At 43.7% G+C, this 20,133-nt stretch overlaps 1 long non-coding RNA gene and 2 other non-coding genes across 4 annotated transcripts; 1 reads left to right on the top strand and 2 right to left on the bottom strand.

The window, feature by feature from the left end:
* The first annotated feature begins 102 nt into the window (after nt 1-102).
* Nucleotides 103-174, top strand: TRNAG-UCC (transfer RNA glycine (anticodon UCC)). Its single transcript has one exon. It is a non-coding gene; the product is annotated as a tRNA-Gly (tRNA).
* Nucleotides 175-542: 368 nt separating this feature from the next.
* Nucleotides 543-615, bottom strand: TRNAV-CAC (transfer RNA valine (anticodon CAC)). The gene has a single exon. It is a non-coding gene; the product is annotated as a tRNA-Val (tRNA).
* A 210-nt stretch (nt 616-825) lies between these two features.
* On the bottom strand, nt 826-19,891 carry LOC133372436 (uncharacterized). Of its 2 annotated transcripts, XR_009759491.1 has the most exons (5): nt 19,587-19,891; nt 14,640-14,745; nt 8,785-8,887; nt 6,007-6,133; nt 826-1,538 (listed from the first exon to the last, which is right to left on the bottom strand). It is a non-coding gene; the product is annotated as an uncharacterized LOC133372436 (long non-coding RNA). The 2 variants fall into 2 exon arrangements; XR_009759490.1 differs by lacking the exons at nt 826-1,538; nt 6,007-6,133 and having other exon boundaries at nt 8,617-8,887.
* Nucleotides 19,892-20,133: the final 242 nt, after the last annotated feature.

Raw genomic sequence — 20,133 nt, 5'->3', positions numbered from 1 at the left:
GAAACCATTCAGCCCCCTTTCTTGTGCGGAGTGGGATATAGTACAATCCACATTCGCTGCTCGTCTTTATAAAACGTGGAAACGGCCTATATTACAACAGCGGCGTTGGTGGTATAGTGGTTAGCATAGCTGCCTTCCAAGCAGTTGACCCGGGTTCGATTCCCGGCCAACGCAGCGTTGCTTTTTCTTTCCCCCTTCAACCTCCTAAATTACCATTTCCCGCAAATCTATGTATGTTAAACTAAGCTCTACCGTCTCATAATTTCAACAATTTTAATGACAAAACTTCAGTAAATACTATTAAACAATTTCCCCCCTTGCTCTTATTTATTTATTTGAATTAATATTATAATTCTGCCATCCGTGCATTGATTTCCCTCCTCCTCATCACCAAATTCATAATCTAGGGAGAGGTGTGGTTTTTTTAGAACACACGCATGCATTTATATTAATATGCATGCATTTATTTTAATCAGCTAAGCTAGGAAACCCATCATCTAAAATTAAAAGTGGAATGGAAGTTTTTTTTTTAGGGAAAAAATTGTTTCCGCCCGGGATCGAACCGGGGACCTTTCGCGTGTGAGGCGAACGTGATAACCGCTACACTACGGAAACTGACATATTCAGGCCTTCCTCTGTCTTGATATTGACACAATTCTCTCTTTCTAGTGTCAATGTCCCCTTTGCCCATTTTGCAATTGACATTTCTGGAATGCACTTATTTATTTATTGTATGTATATACCATCCCATAGCTGAAGCTCCGTGGGCGGTTTACAATAACTAAAAACATTAAAAACAAATATACAAATTTAAAACACATCTTTTAAAAACAATTCAAAACACAGTTTAAAACAATTTAAACACATGCTAAAAACGCTTGTGCCTTATCCTCATTCCCCCCTGCCCATTTTGCACCCCTGACCTGGCAAAGGCTCAGACCTCCCTCTTTCAAATTAAGCCTGTTCCTGAGTGCCTGGATGGGTGACAATGAAACCACATTTGGATTTTCCATGATGGAACAATTAAAAGGCAAGATACAAAGGTTCCGAAAAACAGAATTGCAATCCAGGCAGGGTTCTGCTGAGCTTAAATATGGAAGGTCCAGGCACCCCAAATATTCCTGGGAGGCACACAAGGATGAAATTGTGTTTACTGTTCCCCTTTTGCAAAATGGATCCCCCTTACCAAGTCCTGTCTTGATTGCAAAGCACAGTTGAAACAGAGGTGTAGTCATCCAGGGCCTCAGAGGGTCTTAGACCCTTTACTTTTTTGGGAGTCAGGTCCCAGCAGGGTCCCTATGTCTCCAGCTTCCTATGAGCCAATCAGCATGAAAGGGGAATGTGTTAGCCACTGAGAAGAGTCTTCTAACTTGCTTCCTTGTCCTTCCCTGCTGATGGGAGCCAATCAGAGTGCAAGGAGTACCTATTCGTTCCTACTTCAAAAAAGCCAAGTTGTGGAGAGTGAGAAGTCTGTAACTGCAGAAGAAGCGGCAGGGAATCCTGGGGATAGCATCCCATCAACACCATCAAGGAGTTTGCTAGTAACAGGAGATAAACGTGTAGACATTGAATCCAGTAATTCAAGCAATATTTCTGATATCTAATTCTGCTTTATAGTGCAGTCTCTGTTCAGTTCTCCATATTTCACATCAGTGTGTGATTTATTTTATATTTTTTAAGATCCCTCATTAGCATTTTAGGGAAAATTGTGCCATTTTTTATATGCAGTTTCCCTGCTATAATGCATTTCTGTATATTTTCACAAATATATGCATTTTTAGGCATGCATGCATTTTGGTACACGTTACCTGGCTGGAAAACAGTCCTGCAACAATCAGAGAAATGCACATTTCAAAGGATGCCTGTGTTTACGTATTGGGTGGTATTGAATGCTAGTCCTGCTCAGAGTAGACCCATTGAAGTGACTAGACAGGTCGCACTTCATTGCAATGGGTCTGCTCTGAGCAGGACTTAGTTGAATATAAAACAACCCATTATTTTGGAAAATACAAATTTGGCAAGTTGCTAATTTCAAACTGAATCGAATTTCTCCCCATATGCCTAAGACTGACAAGTGTCCGATGTCAGCCTTTTCCATCCAAGTTAGAACCTCTTTCCTGGTTCTGCCTTGTTTGTGCCAAAGCTTAATAACCTAGCCCATCGCCCTCTCCCTCCAAAGGCAAGTGATTGCTGGCAGATCTGTGGTTGGGGGCGCGCGTCCATTTCTATCATTGCTAGATTATGAGACTCTGAGCCGCTCTTGTCCCTGGCAGACAAAAGGCTCTTTCATAATACCCTCAATTAGACGTTCATTTTGATCTGGTGGTGCTGCAGAAATGCAGAGCGGAAGAGACCAACGGAGAAAATAAAGTAAAACAAATGGATTTTAACAGAAGAGACTCCAGCCAGGCCCGGTTAGCTTCCATCCACCAGGACGAATGCAGAATTTGCAGGCTTCGACCCTCATCGCAGTACTGTGGCTTGAGTGAAGGGGAGGGGAATGTCATTTTGCAGGATTGGATACCTTTGTTTGTGCCTCAGCCAATGGCTCGTTGTTTAGTAAAATCAGACCCTGTTTTCTGGCCTCTGTCTGTGGTTTATCACTATCCTGGTTGGAGCATGGACCTCCACTTTCCCAAAGCCTGAGATCCAAGAGGCGGGGCCAAGAGATGTCGCAAATCCTTTCCTTTGCCGTGCATGCTAGCTTTCTACATGCAGGGAATTCTGGTTAAATTATTCATTTTGTAGAGAGGAAACATTTCATCCAGCCCCAAACACAGATTACATAGGAATATAGGAAGCTGCCTACCTTATCCTTAGCCAGGCTTTTCGTTTATCTAGCTCAGTATTGTCTACACTGACTGGCAGCAGCTCTCCAGTGTTTCAGGCAGGGAGGTTCTTCCAGCCTTCCCTGGAGGCGCCATAGGGGATTGAACCTGGGACTTCCTGCATGCAAGTTAGTCACAGTCATTAGTTTCAGTGGGTCTGCTCTGAGTAAACATGAGTTGAATGCAATTTGTGGCTCCTCAAGGGACTCGTTGCTGTTATTTTAACTTTATTATTACAGCTTTCGTCAGCCCCAGGCCCCAAGCCACCATGTTACTTGCCTTATAAGGAGTCCCTAAGCGACTTATAACATTTTAAGGCTATAAAGCAGTGGTTCTCAAACTTTTTTGGTTTGCGGCGCACTGTAAAATATATAAAAATTTTCTGGCACACTTTGTGTACAAAATTAAAAATATAATAATATATTTTAAACTATGAATAGAAATAAACTATAGAAAACTGTTACTTACCCTATACAAATGGGTTTCTTCTCATTTTTAAAATATACTTTCATAATATTTGAGGCACACCTAGCCACCTCTTAGGGCGCACCAGTGTGCCTGGGCGCACTGTTTGAGAATCACTGCTATAAAGCTTGACACCAAATTTAAAAAAGGGACAGCAGGTTACAACAAAAGCCAGGCAACCATAACCCATAAAACAGACCCAATAAACAGCAGCAAAAACGTATAATTAAAGGCCTGGAAGGAGCTAGAAGTTTTTACCTGGTGCCGAACCGAGGTTTAAGGATGGTGCCTGGCGGACCAAGTTAGCTTGTGCTTTTTGACACCCTCACACACCCCCTCCCCGTCCAGCCCTTGTGAGTGAGAGTTCTGGCCTGCTAATATTTGTCGGCAAGTGGTGGGCACGGATCGCCAGGCAGCCTCCTCCCTCGGTGATGCCTGTCCACCGGGAAAGAGCCGGATCTGCCATTTATAATCTCTAAAGCTCAAAAGAGAGGATTTGGAGAAGGGGAGAATTGGAGAATTTGGAGAAGGGGGGTGTTGGTGGCTTATTTCATTAAACAGCAAGAGAGAAGGCTTTTAAAAAAAAATCCTCATGAAAATTCTCTAACATTTTAGGGGGGAATTTCTCCCGCTAAACAGAGTTTTGTCTGCCATTTGGACAGACACACACATTTCTGCAAGCCATTCCTCCTAACAGAATGCATTTTTGCCTGTTATTTTCATGGAGAGGTTAATTTTTTTAAAAAAAAATCAATCTTTATTCATTTCACACCATTATTGAACAGAATCAAACATCATCATATAGATCATACAACATTAACCGACTTAAATACTTCAAAATAATTCAAAATAAACTCATATTGGTTGGTGTTATGGTTCCCAGGATTCTTGGGGGGGGGACTGTTTAAAGTGGTGTAACACTGATTGAAATGTATAGTGCAGATGGGGCTAGGACTAGTCTTGAACACCACCCAAAGAAAGCCTACAGTGGTTTAAGGCAACTCCCCTCCTTCGCTAGCAGATGTGCAAGACATTTTCTCCAGCGGTCACAGATATAAAATAAGCGGAAGCCTCATTATTCTCTGAAATGAACATTTTACCATATCTAAATGCAAGCTGAAGGCTTCCTCCAGCAACCAACTTCCAGTGGTAATTGGATTGTGTCTAAATTTACATTTCCTGGGGAAACGTTGCTCGCTTGGAGCTCTCCGTGGTCCTGCAACGTCTGACCTGCCTCACCCCTTGGTTTCTGGCGTCAGTTCTGAATGCAACCTCCCCACACCCACACACACTTGTTAATTGCAAGACAAACTGACCATTTCAAAAACTGACGGCGATGCATTGCAAGGCCCACTGTGGTGTGCAATCATCTCAAGACCCCCAAAGCGATATTTCCGTGAGCATGAGGTACAGGTTCACATGTCGGTGTAAACAGCCACACAATCAGGTGCATTAAGATATTCGAGCCTCTGAAAGGGTCAGCCCTCTGGTTTGAAGATGGGTTCCTTCTTCTGTACTACGTGGCCAGTCAACTGGTGCACTCCGCTCCCAATTTTATCCTCACAACATCCCTGTGAGGTAGGTTAGGCTGGCCCAAGGTCACCCAGTGAGCTTCATGGCTGAGCAGGGATTTGAACTCTGGACTCCTAGGTCCACAGCCAACACTCTAACCACTACACCACACTGGCTCTTTGAGGAAGGGCCCATAGCTCAATGGTAGATTTATTATTATTTATTTATTTAATTAAGCTTATATACTGCCCGACTAGCAACAGCTCTCTGGGCGGTGAACATTAAAAACACAATAAAAATAACACAAAACTGTACACAAAACTGTACAGTCTAAAATCAAAATATAATAATTTACAATTAACAGGAATTAAAATGCCTCAGAGAAGAGAAAGGTTTTAACCTGGCGCCGAAAAGATGATAGTGTCGGCGCCAGGCGCACCTCCTCGGGGAGACCATTCCATAGTTCGGGGGCCACCACTGAGAAGGCCCTAGATCTTGTCACCACTCTCTGGGCTTCCTATGAGTCGGAACCCGGAGGAGGGCCTTCGTAGTAGACCATTGTGTACGGGCCGGTTCATATCGGGAGAGGCGTTCCGACAGATATCGTGGTCCCGCGCCGTATAAGGCTTTATAGGTAAGTACCAACACTTAGGATCATCTGCCTTGCATGCCAAAGGTCCCCGGTTCAATCCCTTGCATCTCCCTAGAGCTGGGAGAGTACCACCTGAAACCTTGGATGCCTGCTGCCAGTCAGTGTAGACAATACTGAGCTAGATGGGCCAAGGGCCTGAGTTGGTGTAACGCACCTTCTTATGTCCCTGCAAGGACTCTTGCTCTTTTTTCAACACTGCCAAGATTTCCTGCCATTTCAGGTCTCCCCTGGGTCATTAGGCCAAATGATTGTTTGAGGTGATGGAGAGCGAAGTCAGGGTCTCGGAGACAGTTGCTGTTGGTGACTTTTGTAGCATGGGGGGGGAAGGGGGCTGGGACCCGCTCTGGGGGAGGGAGACTTCCTCTCCACTCCTTATTATGTTTTAAGTAGAGCTCTTCATGTTGTTTAAAGCTGGGAGCTTCAATGTGTGTGGATAAAAGGGGGGGAGGTCAGTTTTCCATTTCCTTCGAGAACCTTCTCTTGAGGAGGGTCTCTTTAACCAACGGCAAAGCTTCTTGATTGCCTCCTCCACCACCACCCCATGCATACCTCCTCTGCGCCAGGGCCTGATTGGGTCACAAAATCTCCGGCTACAGCAGTTCCTTCTCTCATTTCTGGATGAGACATCTTCATCCTTTCCTTCTAATTCCAACGTCCAGGCTTTGAGTGCCGATCCCTATGAAGATAAAATAGTGCCGTCTGTTCACAACAGGCGGAGGGGAAGCCAAGCCACTGCCCTCTGGATGTTGCGGAACTACAACTCCAGAGAGCCCCAACGCCCAGCGTGGCTGACTGTCCGGCAATGGCGGGAGTTGTAATCCAGCAACATCTGGAAGGCACTGCACTTCCTTAAACTTGAGATCTTGTATCGCTGGGTTGTATCCTGCTCAGAGTAGAGCCACTGAAAAGAATGGGATGGCGAAGGCCCCACCTGCACTCTACATTTAAGCAGGACGATACCACTTTAAACAGTCATGGCTTCCCCCAAAGAATCCTGGGAACTGTAGTTTGCAAAGGGTGTGGAGAGTTGTCTGGAGATCCCTGTTCCTCTCCCAGAGCTAAATTCCCAGACTGGTTTAACGGTCAGTCCTATCGTGTGGTGTTTTTCTTCCCTGTATTTCCAACTTGACCATGGTATTCCCAATCTCTGTGTGGATGTGAAAGCTGGACAGTGAAAAAAGCGGGTAAGAGAAAAATCAACTCCTTTGAAATGTGGTGTTGGAGGAGAGCTTTGCACATACCATGGACTGCAAAAAAGACAAATAATTGGGTGTCAGAACAAATTAAACCAGAATGATCACTAGAAGCTAAAATGATGAAACTGAGGTTATCTGAACAGGGTAGTTCACGACAGATGCTACTGGAGGTTGCTGAATCATAGGGTCGCCATACGTTGAAATCGACTTGAAGGCACACAACAGCAACAAAAAACTGCTTGAGATTGAGTGGAGGCTGCAAGGAAGTGCAGGTCTCTGGGGATTCTCCTCAGGCCACACCCTCTTTTCCTAGGCCACACCCCTCACTGGCCCTGCTTAAAGAGTTAAATACTCTTTAAGTAGTTTTGCCTGGCTGGAAGTGCGTTCATGAACTCTAATCCTGCCCCATCTTTGCCCAGATGGAGGATGGGTGTGTGTGTAGAAGCCAGCCTTCTCTACCTTTGTTTTTTTAAAATTAAAAATTTAACAAAAAATCAGTGAGATCTGAACACAGAGAATCAATTTCATGTATATTAACTAAGGGTGTGGGAGAAATTTGATTCAATTCACATTTAAAGCCGAATTTGTCACATTCGCACTTTCCGGTGTAATATGAAAACGGAAGCAGAGCCATCCTTTGAAATTTGCACTCATCTGAATTTTGCCATGCCGTTCGCCAACCAATGTTTACACAAGTGCATATATTAGGGGGAGTGTGTTTATAAAAACACATATATTGGTGAAAATAGCATACAAACATGAATTATATTAAGGGAAATTGCCTTGTCAAAATGTCTATATTAGATATGATTCCGTACAAAGATGTATTTCTTGGGAGAAATTCACCTGATAATTTGGTGAATTTAAATAAGGATTTTTTAAAAAAAGTGCAAATTGCTGCAGGAATTGCCGCTAAAGAACTTTATTTAAGATTGCAAAAAATTAGAAATGAAGAGAACCAAAACTAGCAGATCCTTCCATCCCTAAAGTTAACAGCAACACCCTTCTTTACCTTCCATTACCAAATGGACTTTGGGAGGTTGCAGCAACGGCAAAACTTGCACATTTTGTGAGATGCACATCTGGCAAATGAAGCCAAGACTGTTTCAAGGTGGAACGGATGGATTTTATTTGGAATATTATAACCAGAAATTGCATGCCCAATAGAAATTATGGATTTACAGAATTTTGGGGTGACAAAAGGTGAAGTCGTCTCCCTTATGATCTTGGAGGGTATGGGTATATTTTAATATTTGTTGTCAAAATGTTTTGTTGTATATGCGTTTGTTAAAATCTAAATTTAAATTTATATCCCACCCCTCCTCCCAAAGAGAGCCCAGGGTGGCAAACTAGCACTAAAGCACAAAAAAAAACACCTTAAAATCAAAACATCTTAAAAAACATATTTAAAAATATCTTGAAAACAAAACATCTTTTAAAACATCTTTTAAAAACAGTTCTGATACGGATGTGGACTGGGATAATAAAGGTCTCTACTTAAAAGGCTTGTTGAAAGAGGAAGGTCTTCAGTGGGTGCTGAAAAGGCAACAGAGACAGCCCCGATCCACAGGCAATGCCCCAGCACCTATTTGGGGAATAGGTTTCAGCACCTTGGAAAGCTCCTTGAAAGGTTAGACTTAAAACTCATTCCGCGGCCCCACTGACATGGACCCTCCAGGCACCACCAGTAGCCAGAGCAGAGAACCTGGTAGCCCAGGCTTCTCTGGCCCCCTTGCACCCTGGGGAGTCATAGGAGCCCTTGCTTTAAGCTTGCCAAAGGCTCTGAGGACGAAGACCCCTGTCTTCACTGGCGCAGAGCCTCTGCTGGGACCCTGAAGCGGCCCTGGGAAGGAGAGGTCTGCTCAAAGATGTGGGGCAGGAAGAAACTGAGCCCTTCACCAGAGAATGTAAAGTAACATTTCTGTAACAAAGCCAGACCCACAGCCGAAGAGAGTTGGTGCCTTTATTTTTGACCTCCTTAACTGGGTAGGCCCCACAGGCACGGGACAGCGGGCAGTGAAAACGGATGCCATTTTTATGAACAGATGAGGAAACAAATGCCATTTTAATGACTAATTAAATGAACATGGCTTTTCATAACAAAAATGACTCAGGTATTGCAGGCACAAACCAAGAATGCACTTTTGCAGCCAGCTTCAGACCTGCGCGCGCTGCCAAGGGCTCCCAGGAACAGCCTCAACGAAAGGCCTGGATGGGGCTGAGTTGGTCAGGGCCTGTCAATCAAGAAGATACAGAGTCATCCCCATTGGATTAAGCTCTGGACTGCCATCCTTTCCCTTCCAAAATAAGGAAAGACCCTTTGCTCACCCCTGTTGGATCTGAGCAACACATCATTCAGGCAGCAGAGAGGGGCAAGAGATTGCTCCAGCCACTCAAGGAAGCGTCCAGCACCCTTTGGATGTGCACAGGAGTGTATGACTCTGATTGTCTCAGGAGCACAGATCCATTCCCCCACTCTGGGAAAGACCCCCCCATCTCATCCTTGTGGCTGCTTGATTCGGCACGCTTCCCCGGGAGCCACGAAATGACCAGCTCTGCTCCTGCTGCAGGTGTAGGCGTAGAGTTCAGGCTCCAAGAGGAGAGAGTGCTTGCAGGGCAATGGCCTCAAATGAAAAACAACAGCTGAACACTCGACTGATTGCTGGAGGTGAGGCCTGGTGGTGTTCTCTTGCCATGTGCAAGGTAAACAGGCTCTGTTTCTGCGCTTGTGGAGGGGGTTCAGAAGGGCTGGAAACTGGCTGCGTTGGAAGTTCTCTAAGAAAATATTCCTCCTGAGGAATAAGAAGTTGTATCTCTTTCAGTTCTACTCAGAATAAACCCACTGAAGTTAATGGGCCAGTCAATTAATTTCAACTGGTCTGCTCTGAGGCCCCATCTGCACTATAGACATTTAAAGCAGTGTGATACCACTTTAAACAGTCATGGCTTCCCCCAAACAATCCTGGGAAATGCAGTTTTGTGAAGGGTGCTGAGGGGAGCCCCCGATCCCCCTCACAGAGCTACAGTTCCCAGAGTTCCCTGGAAAGAGATTGATGGTTTAACCACTTTGGAAATTGTAGATCAGGAAGAAACAGGGGTATCCTCACAAGACTGGACTACTGCAATGCACTCTCCATGGGGCTTTCCTTGCACTTGACCCGGAAACTGCAGTTAGTTCAGGATGCTGCAGCCAGACTGCTGACAGGAGTGAGACCCGGTCAGCATACAGCACCTCTGCTCAGGGATCTGCACTGGCTGACGATTTGTTCCCGGGCCAAGTTCAAGGTGTTACTAGTAGTATATGAAGCCCTTAACAGGTTGGGGGCCAGTTTGCTTGTGGGACTGCCTTACTCCCATATGCGCCCACTCGAGTGCTTCGATCTACAGAACTGGCCCTGTTACAGGTACAACATAATACCCATTCCGCACTTGCAAGAAATCATTCTTGTAGTGTGGCAGCACCTACTCTTTGGAACTCCCTGCCTCTTGACATCCAGCAGGTGACTTTGCTGTATTCCTTTCGGCACCTGCTTAAAGCTGTTTTATTTGTTTGTTTAGGCAAGCCTATCCAGACACATAGATGCTGATGTGTTTTAATCTCTTTTTAATCTGTTGCTGTTTTAATTGTCTTTAAATTGTTTTTAATTACTTGTTTTTAAACTTTTTATTTTATTTTTTTCGTAAACCACTTAGAAGTTTTTCACAATCAAGCAGTATATAAATTTTGTTAAATAAAATAAACAAAGACCCTTCTGCCATCTGTTGGAGATGCTGTATTTGCAAGGGGTTGGCCTAGATGGCCTCTAAGGTCCCTTCCAAGCTTATAACTTCTGTGGGTGTATTCAACCGCTAGTCCTACTCACAGTAGACCCATTGCAGTTAATAGACACAACTAACTTAGGTTCATTTATTTTAGTGGGTCTACTCTGAACAAGACTGAGCGGAATATGATCCTACAATGTGACCGGATGGCACTGAGATTCCAAGTTAGGGATTACTGAGAGTGTGGAGAAATTTGATTCAGTTCACATTTAAAGGCAACTCTCTCATATTTACACTTTCCCAGACAATGTGAAAACCAAAACACAGCCATCCTTTGAAATTTATACTTCTCTGAATGCAGTTCCTCTTCATAAATATGAGTCTATTAGTGAAAATAACATACTCAAGCACATTATATTAGGAGCAATTGCTTGCAAAACATGAGTGCATTAGTCAAAACCGCATACAAAAATGTGTGTATTGGGAGAAATAATGTATGTTAAATCATGGATGTTACATTTGGTTTGTCACAACAATGTTGGCTATGTCAGTTGATATTTTTATATATTCCATATACACTGTTGTTATGTGCCTTCAAGTCGATTGCAACTTATGGCAACCCTATGAATCAGCGACCTCCAATAGCATCTGTTATAAACCACCCTGTTCAGATCTTGTAAGTTCAGGTCTGTGGCTTCCTGTGTGGAATCAATCCATCTCTTGTTTGGCCTTCCTCTTTTTCTACTCCCTTCTGTTTTTCCCAGCATTATTGTCTTTTCTCGTGTCTTCTCATTATGCCTCCAAAGTAGGATAACCTCAGTTTCATCAGTTTAGCTTATATATATATATATATATATATATATATATATATATATATACACACACACACACACACACATACACACACACACACAGAAAGAGAGAGAGAGAGAGAGATTTGAAAGCAACACACAGAACTTGACCCATAAATATACACTTAAATTACTTGAGATTAAAACTGGACACTTTTCTTTATTTTATTAACTTTAGCCATCCTTTGAAATTTATACTTTGAATTTGGTGATAAAGTTCCTCTGCATAAAGATGAATCTATTAGTGAAATCCACATGCAAAAATACATTATATCAGGAGAAATTGCTTGCAATGAGTACGTTAGTCAAAATCGCATGCAAAAACGTGTTTATTGGGAGAAATGTGCCCTAAAATGCAGATGAATTTTCATTTGGGTTTAAAAAGGAACCAACCCCCCCCCCCATATCACAATGCTGCAAAGTATGAGGAGAATTGAATTTAAGTCTGGAAACATGAGAAGTGGAAGAAGAAACACTGGCAGATCTTTCCATCCCTCCTGGTGACTGAACGTAAGATAGTTGCATGTTGCCGACCACTTCTTAACGGCACAGAAATAAAGCTGGGATTTGTTTTGTTTTTATTTAGAGTGGGAGGGAGATTTTTGTTCTTGTGCCTTAAGGAAAGGCGTCTCGGTGGTGGCTTGTGCGCTCAAGGCTAAAAGGTGATCCCCTCCGAGATTTGTTTTCCTGGCCTTGGTCCTAGCGATGCCTGCGCTTTCTCACCTTGCCGTGTGGAAACTGCAGTGGTTCCCTTGGCAACCTCCAGAGCTCAGCCAGGTTGCCACCACCTGTCATGTGAGCGAGGGGAATTAATCAGATGGGTTGCAAGAATTGGGTCAGCAAAGGGTGAAGTCCAAACTCATTCCCTCTGCCTGAGGCGCGTGCACAGACTGTTTCCTTCCCTAAACTCAGCTTGGGTTGCTAATTACCCAAAAGAGAGACCTGAAGCCAATGTGGAAAACAACTTCAAAATAATGACATTTTCAACCCTGGCCTTTCTGCAGCCGGGCCTACCTGGCTCACCTGTTCTTTGAAGGCCTTTTGTTTCCCACCCTGACCCACCTCCAGAGCCCCCAACGTGACATAAAGAAATGAACCCCGGAAGAACGTTATCCCTTTCTAACCAAAGGCCGTCATGATTGACAAATCTGGAAAGAAAAGAAGTACACAAACAGTCTGATAATTAAAGTTGGGGGGAAGGAGCAGGGGTATCCAGGGTCTGGGGGAGTCTTAGACCCTCCAGGCCTCCGACATCCTACGAGCCAATCAGTGTGAAAGGGGAGTGTGTTAGCCACTGAGAAGAGTCTTCTAACATGCTTCCTTGTCCTTTCCTGCTGACTGGAGCCAATCAGAGTGAAAGGAGGTGAGTCAGCTACTGAGAAGACTTCTCAGTAGCTAACCCTCTCCCCTTTCATTCTGATTGGCTCCTAGGAATGTCTGTTGTTATGGGAGAAGGCATAACAAGGATCACATTCTCAGCCTAGCAGCAAAAATGTGGTGTTGGAGGAGAGCTTTGCCGATACCATGGACCACGAAAAAGACAAATAATTGGGATTTTGAACAAATTAAACCAGAACTATCACTAGAAGCCCAAATGATGAAACTGAGGTTATCATACTTCGGACACATCATGAGAAGAAGACATTTTTCTCTAGAATGCTTGGAAAAACAGCAGGGAGTAGAAAAAGAGGAAGGCCAAACAAGAGATGGATCGATTCCATCAAGGAAGCCACAGACCTGAACTTACAAGATCTGTACAGGGCGGTTCACGACAGATGCTCTTGGAGGTCGCTGATTCGTAGGGTCGCCATAAGTCGTAGTCGACTTGGAGGCACATAACAACAACAAAACTGTCCTAATAAACAAAATTTTTAAATGCAGTTTCGACTAGCACACATTTTTGGAAGGAATTTCTCCTAATGCATTTTTCTTGTATGTCATTTTCAGTAATATAGTCATTTTTGGGCACACTTTCCCTCTAATACATGCACTTTTGTAAACGTTGGTTGGAGAACTGTGTCTTGGTCAGCATTGTCCACACTGACTGGCAGCTGCTCTCCAGGGTTTCAGACAGGGAGTCCCTCCTAGACCTACCTGGAGATGCCATTGAGGATTGAAGTTGGGACCTTCCGCATGCAAGGCAGGTGCTCTGCCGCTGAGCTACGGCCCTTTCACTCTGCCTCAGTTCACTCCCTGCCCTGTTGCAAACAGTGGCCCCAGCTGTGTGAGAGTTCTGTTCCAAACCCAAGCAAGGGCCATCATAGCAGAGTCAGGCAAGGTCAAGCAGGGCAAAGTAAAAGTCTGGCAAAGTCCAAGTTCTCCTAAAGCAAGTTATGGCAGATGTTCAGCACCTTGGACAGCTCCAGAGGGATCTGAAGCCAGAAATCCCACAGGTGCAAAGCTCAAATGTTGCTTCAGCAAGAGGCAGTTCCTGAAACAGCCTCGCACAGAGTTGCAGCTGGGTGGCTAGCTTCACCTCCTGTGAGAGAAGCCTCCATTCAGGAGAAGCCTTGACTATCTCAACAACTGTTGACTCCAACAAGGGAGTGCAAGAGAGACTGCGGCCTTCTGGGCTGAAGTCCTTCCTCGGAGTTCGACGCTGGTGAAGTGATTCGCCTTCAGAATAACCCTGTAAGGTAGGCCATCCCTTACTCCGTTTTACAAGCAAGAACAAGGAGTTGCTCAGAGAGTCGTTCAGGATATGACCAGCAGCGATGCACTTAGGGCAGATCCATACATTTAAAGTACATTCAACCCACATTTAAATCGCATGACTCCCCTCAAAGGATCCTAGGGATGGTGGTTTTCCCCTCATAGAGCTACAACTTCCCAGCAACCTTAACTGGTAATTTTAGACTTTGGACTTAACATTCATATGCTGCCCTACGCACACCTTTAGAAGGTAATGTATATTACTTCCTTTACTTTAACATGTGACAAGCCAGGCCTGTCACTTTGGGGGGGAGCTCCTGCTCCTGCTAAGTGGGGGTCTCGATGCCTGCCCCAGAGTCCTGCTGCCCCGATGACACCTCCAACAATCAGAATTCTTGTAGGCCCCTTCCAACTCTACTATTCTATGATTCTATGATTCACTCCAAGCCATTTTGGAAAGGGCCCGTGTCCATCTCTCTGGCTTGATAACTCCAGGGCTGTCATTTGCCCAGTGTTAGCATAGGAGCCACTCAGCCCAAATTGGATTTGAATGCCGGATTTAAATTTCAAACCGTGGCTAATTCAGAACTGAGGCTTGTGGGGGACTTTTTTGGCTAAAATTCCTAATGATCCGCAATTGTTCTTTCCGTGTTTGGATGAGACATGATCTGTCAACAACTCTGAAGAAAAAAAATAGCACAACTCCCTCTGTGCCACACACCTACTCAATGCCGGATGAGATTGGTTAATACATTCAGTCAAAATCAATACCAGGGATCTCTTTCACTGTCCAGTGCTCCAGGTCTGAGTCCTCGTGAATAACCATTCTTTAAATAAATAAATAAATAAACAGGATTAGGATCGTCGTCGGTTCAGTGCAAGGTTACTGTTTAAACCAAGAAGTTAATTGCAAAGTAAATAAAAATAAAATGCCCAGCAGAGGAACAGAGGAACACCTCAAAAAGAGGACCATAAGAGCTGAGAAAGGTTTTGAAAAGGGCAACCAAAATGATCAAAAGGTTGGCGCAACTCCAAAAGTTGCAGCATTTGGGACTTTTTAGGGGGGGGTTGTGGGAGAAGATGATTCAGAGCAAGGACAGAGGTGTATAAGAGTATGCATAAAGTGAGAGATAGAAGGACACCCTTCCCATAACATTAGAATTTGGGGCCATCCAATTAATTAAGCTGATTGGTGGGAAATTCAGGACAGAAAAAGAGAAGTACTTCTTCACACAACACAGAGTTACTTCCTGTCTGAGATTTATTTATTTAAAGCACATGACTCACCCCAAAGAATCCTGAGAACTATAGTTTTCAAAGGGTGTTGGGAACTGTAGCTTTGTGAGAGGATAAACTACAGTTCCCAGGATTCCTGTGTTTGAAATGTATGGTGTGTTTGAAATGCATGGTGCGTTTGGCACAGAGGTCATGTTTACACACACACACACACACACACACACACTTTACCCTTGCAACAATCCTCCAATTTTACAGCAGCTCCATTGGCTACTGGCCCATTTCTGGGCAGAACTCAAACTTGCCGGCCGTGCTCGCCCTTAAGTGTTCTCAAACTGGCCCGTGAGCTTCATTCAGATGGTCTGTGGCATGTCTGTGAAAAGCACTCAGATTCTCAATCATTTGATGGCATTCGGGTTGTAATAAAACCAATTTTTTTTTTCGTTCTTTTTTTAAAAAAAATAGGTATACAATGTGGATGTTTGTAATTTACACCAAATTCTTCCCCACAATTCTTTCCTTTGTTCTGATTTTAAACTGATGCTATTCAGCTGTGTTTCTGCTGACGTTGAAGTTGCTTTATGCGCTGATGTGCATTGTTAATCACTGGCTTAATCTTTTTAAAGTGTATTTTGTATTTTCATTAATGCAAACCGCCCAGATGACTCACTTAACACCCCCACCCCAAGGTCCCCCAGTGAGCTTCATGGTCGAGCAGGGATTCGAACCTGGGTTTCTCAGGTCCCAGTCCGACACTCTAACCACTAACTGAGTAAATGAGTGGGATATAAATATAATGCAATAAATAATAACAGTAATGCCTTGCTGGCATTGTTTTTATATCTTTGATTCTGTATTTTACTTTGGATCTTATTCCCTTTTTTTTAGCATGATTTGGTGGAAAGGTTACAAGTGTAACTAAGAGCAGAGCTTGGAAAGTTCATTTTGCAAAGGAACAGGTCTAGTTCAGATCTGACATGTCCAAAAGGGAACCAATTCCAGTTTACGTTTGTCCGTTCACAAAATGAACCAGTTTGGTTCACTTTCCGTTCGCACAGTTCAGTTTCGCAGTTCATCTAAATGATCCTCGGCAAATTTTATCATCATCATCATCATTATTATTATTATTATTATTATTCCAGTGTTCAGAACGTTCCAAGCTCCTAGGCTGAAGAATAAAAGCTGACTTAAGAAGACTAAGAAAATATCCGAACACGCACAGACGCAGCAGAATGTGAGTGGTTTCATTTATTTCTCAATACCATCATGATCTTTAAACTTCAAGGCCCAAAGAGTCTAGAGTCAAAAACCCATGTAAGAGGATGCACTTGAAGATAAACAAGAAATTGTTTGAAGTTCTATCCCAAACTGAACTGAATTCACGTTCGCTTTATCCAGAAATTATGGGGGCTTTAGGTGTTCAGACATTTTTGAACTAATTCAGTGAACTCCGTTAAACCAAACCAATTCATTCCAAGCACAGGGAGAGAAAAATTGGCTCAAAGCCCCATCGTAAACTTCGTGGCTGAACAGGGATTTGAATCCAGATGTCCGCAGCCCTAGTCTGACACTCTAATCATCACACTACACTAGTTCTCATTGTGCAAATGTAAAGTATACATGTTCTCTCTCTGCCCTTTGGTTGTTTTCTTTTCCCCTAGCTAGCAGTTCTTAAAACAGGCATTTTGAATTTCCCTTTCATTTAAAAAAAAAAAAAGTCTCTTCCCTTTCCTCCCCCTCCAATGCCACCATTGTCAAGTTTCAACCAACACACACACAATCTCCAGAAGTTACACTCTGGAAATGACAAGGTCTCCTTTTGCGGAACTGCGATCCCTGTGGTTGGAGGGACCTCCCCAATTCATTTTTACTTTTTTAAAGCAGGGCTTTCTGCAATGTGGGGGATGCACGCCACACATTTATCTGCAGGATTTGGCCTCTTTATTTATTCTTCCTCAGTCAGCACCCACATTTTTTTCTTTTTCTTTTTTGCAGGCAACCCTCCCTCTCCACCTCCGCGGTGAATCCACCCAAGGCTCTCCCCTCGAATCTCCTTCTTCTTGCTTTCTCTACTGTTACTATAGAGACGCTAATGTTGCTATTATAAGTGTTTACAAGGCAAGGCTATAGACAGATGGTGGCCCCCAATCCACCTCAACCTGAGTTGCATGTTTTTTCCATCCAGGCTGAGATTTGGAGCTTGTTGAGGATTAGAAAGGAGAGTTAAATTTTACACATCTGTTGTGGCTGCGAAACCTGAGCTTTTTCTCCAGGTTTGGAGGGATTAACTGGCCCACCATCCGCAAGGTCTCACATGGAAACACCCATCTGTCCGCAGCTGCTGGCCTGCCAAACTTGTCTGAAGCATATTACTGTCTGCTGTCTGTCTTGGAGGGTTCTCCTCGCATTTTTAGGGGGGGAAGAGAGACAGAGAGTTCTTTTTCCTTTTACTTCTATTGCAGATGCACAGGTAGCTAGAGACAGGGAGGGGAGGTCTTTGAAACAGTTTGCATTTAAAGGCAAACTTCTGTAACCCACACTTTCTGAAACAATACGCAAACCAAAGCATAGCTCTCCTTGGAAATTCGCACCTCTCTGAATTTTGCAATGCTGTTTTCTAGCCATGCGATGTGTGCAAAAATGCTTCTACAGTGTGCATACAAATGCAGATTTTGGGGGGAGGGGAAATCCAACATTTGTTCTATTAGGGAAAATTGCCTTTTGCAAAAAATGGGCCTATTTGGGAAAACTGCATACAAATCGTATGCGTGTTAAGAACATAAGAACATAAGAAGAGCCTGCTGGATCAGGCCAGTGGCCCATCTAGTCCAGCATCCTGTTCTCACAGTGGCCAACCAGGTGCCTGGGGGAAGCCCGCAAGCAGGACCTGAGTGCAAGAACACTCTCCACTTCTGAGGCTTCCGGGAAGTGGTTTTCAGAAACATACTGCCTCTGACTAGGGTGGCAGAGCACAGCCATCATGGCTAGTAGCCATTGATAGCCCTGTCCTCCATGAATTTGTCTAATCTTCTTTTAAAGCCATCCAAGCTGGTGGCCATTACTGTGTCTTGTGGGAGCAAATTCCATAGTTTAACTATGCGCTGAGTAAAGAAGTACTTCCTTTTGTCTGTCCTGAATCTTCCAACATTCAGCTTCTTTGAATGTCCATGAGTTCTAGTGTTATGAGAGAGGGAGAAGAACTTTTCTCTATCCACTTTCTCAATGCCATGCATAATTTTATACACTTCTATCATGTCTCCTCTGACCTGCCTTTTGTCTAAACTAAAAAGCCCCAAATGCTGCAACCTTTCCTCGTAAGGGAGTCGCTCCATCCCCTTGATCATTCTGGTTGCCCTCTTCTGAACCTTTTCCAACTCTAGAATATCCTTTTTGAGATGAGGCGACCAGAACTGTACACAGTATTCCAAATGCGGCCGCACCATAGATTTATACAACGGCATTATGATATCTGCTGTTTTATTTTCAGTACCTTTCCTAATTATCCCTAGCATGTTAAGAGAAATTCGCACTAAAACGTGGATGAATGTCTGTGAGGATTTTTTTTAAAAAGGATTTGCAACCTGATGTGGGAATGTGGAGACCTGAAGTTTAGAGTGAAACAAAAAATAGGAGAGACTGAAACGGACCGATTCGCCCATCCCTGGTAGTAACACAGATGGAAGGAAATGAGGGGGAATTGTTTTTAAATTATGTTCAACAGGAAGGAAGGTGATGATGTTTAAAAAGAAGGGAGGCAGGACATCAGCTGAGGAAGGAAGGAAATGCTCTAGAAAGTGTGGGATGACAATGGTTTGATGTGATGTCGTCCAACCTCTCCGGAAACAAATCGGAAACAGTGCTCAATAAACAGCCACCGCTGTACAACCTCCCAGCAAACTTTAATCAAACAAATCAAGGTGAATGCTAGATAACACAGTCACCTGGATGGTAGGGACAGGAAAGAAATTCAATTCACTTCACATTTGAAGCTGAATCTGTCAAATTTGCATTTTTTGAAAGAATATGAGGAGCCAAAGTCAGCCCTCCTTCGAAACCCACACTTCTAATTTATAATTATTATTCATTTTTATTTGATTTTATTAAATTTCTATCCCACACTTCCTCCCGGAAGAGAGCCCAGGGTGGCAAACGAAAACACTAAAAGCACTTTGAATCATCTTAAAAACAAAACACACATTAAAGCAAAACATCTTTAAATAAAACAACTATTAAAAACGTCACCAAATTATGTGATGCAGCTCTACAACCAAACAGCAGTTACAAAAAGGCATAGATTAGGGGAGAGTAATGAGAAGACAGGATTCACTAGAGAAGAAAATAATGCTGGGAAAAACAGAAGGGAGCAGAAAAAGAGGAAGGCCAAACAAGAGATGGATTGGTTCCATCAAGGAAGCCACAGACCTGAACTTACAAGATCTGAACAGGATGGTTCAAGACAGATGCTCTTGGAGGTCACTGGTTCATAGGGTCGCCGTAAGTGGCAATCGACTTGAAGGCGCATAGCAACAACAGAAATATATTTGTGGAAATACTGTCCAAAAATGCCTTTGCCACTGAGCAATGGGTAAAGGGTTCCTGGAGAGCACGTGCAGATGGTTTTGGGAGAGGCCAAGGAGGGCAGGCCTCATAAACCTTTAGTTGAGGCCTGTTGGTTGCTTGAACTACGGATGCCTTTCTGCTCCCACAGCCGGGCTTCTAATGGATCTTCCTAGTTGCCGACTCTGTCATTGGATTAGGTTTGACTCAGGACTTCGCTCTCTCTCTCTCTCATGTTTGACCTTTGCTTTGGCATTTTCTTCTCACTGCTTGTTTTGGACCAGAGCCTGCAGCGGATCCTGTTGTGTGATGTTGCCCCAGACCAGGAAATGTGGGGGTCATTTTTTTAGCCACAGTATCAAACTGGGCTGCTGCAGGGGCTGTCATGGTGCATACACACTTTCCCTTAATATATGCATTTC

This window comes from Rhineura floridana, chromosome 18 (genome assembly GCF_030035675.1).
Source record: "Rhineura floridana isolate rRhiFlo1 chromosome 18, rRhiFlo1.hap2, whole genome shotgun sequence".
Lineage (NCBI taxonomy): Eukaryota > Metazoa > Chordata > Lepidosauria > Squamata > Rhineuridae > Rhineura > Rhineura floridana.
This window is presented reverse-complemented; position numbering and strand designations above follow the sequence as displayed.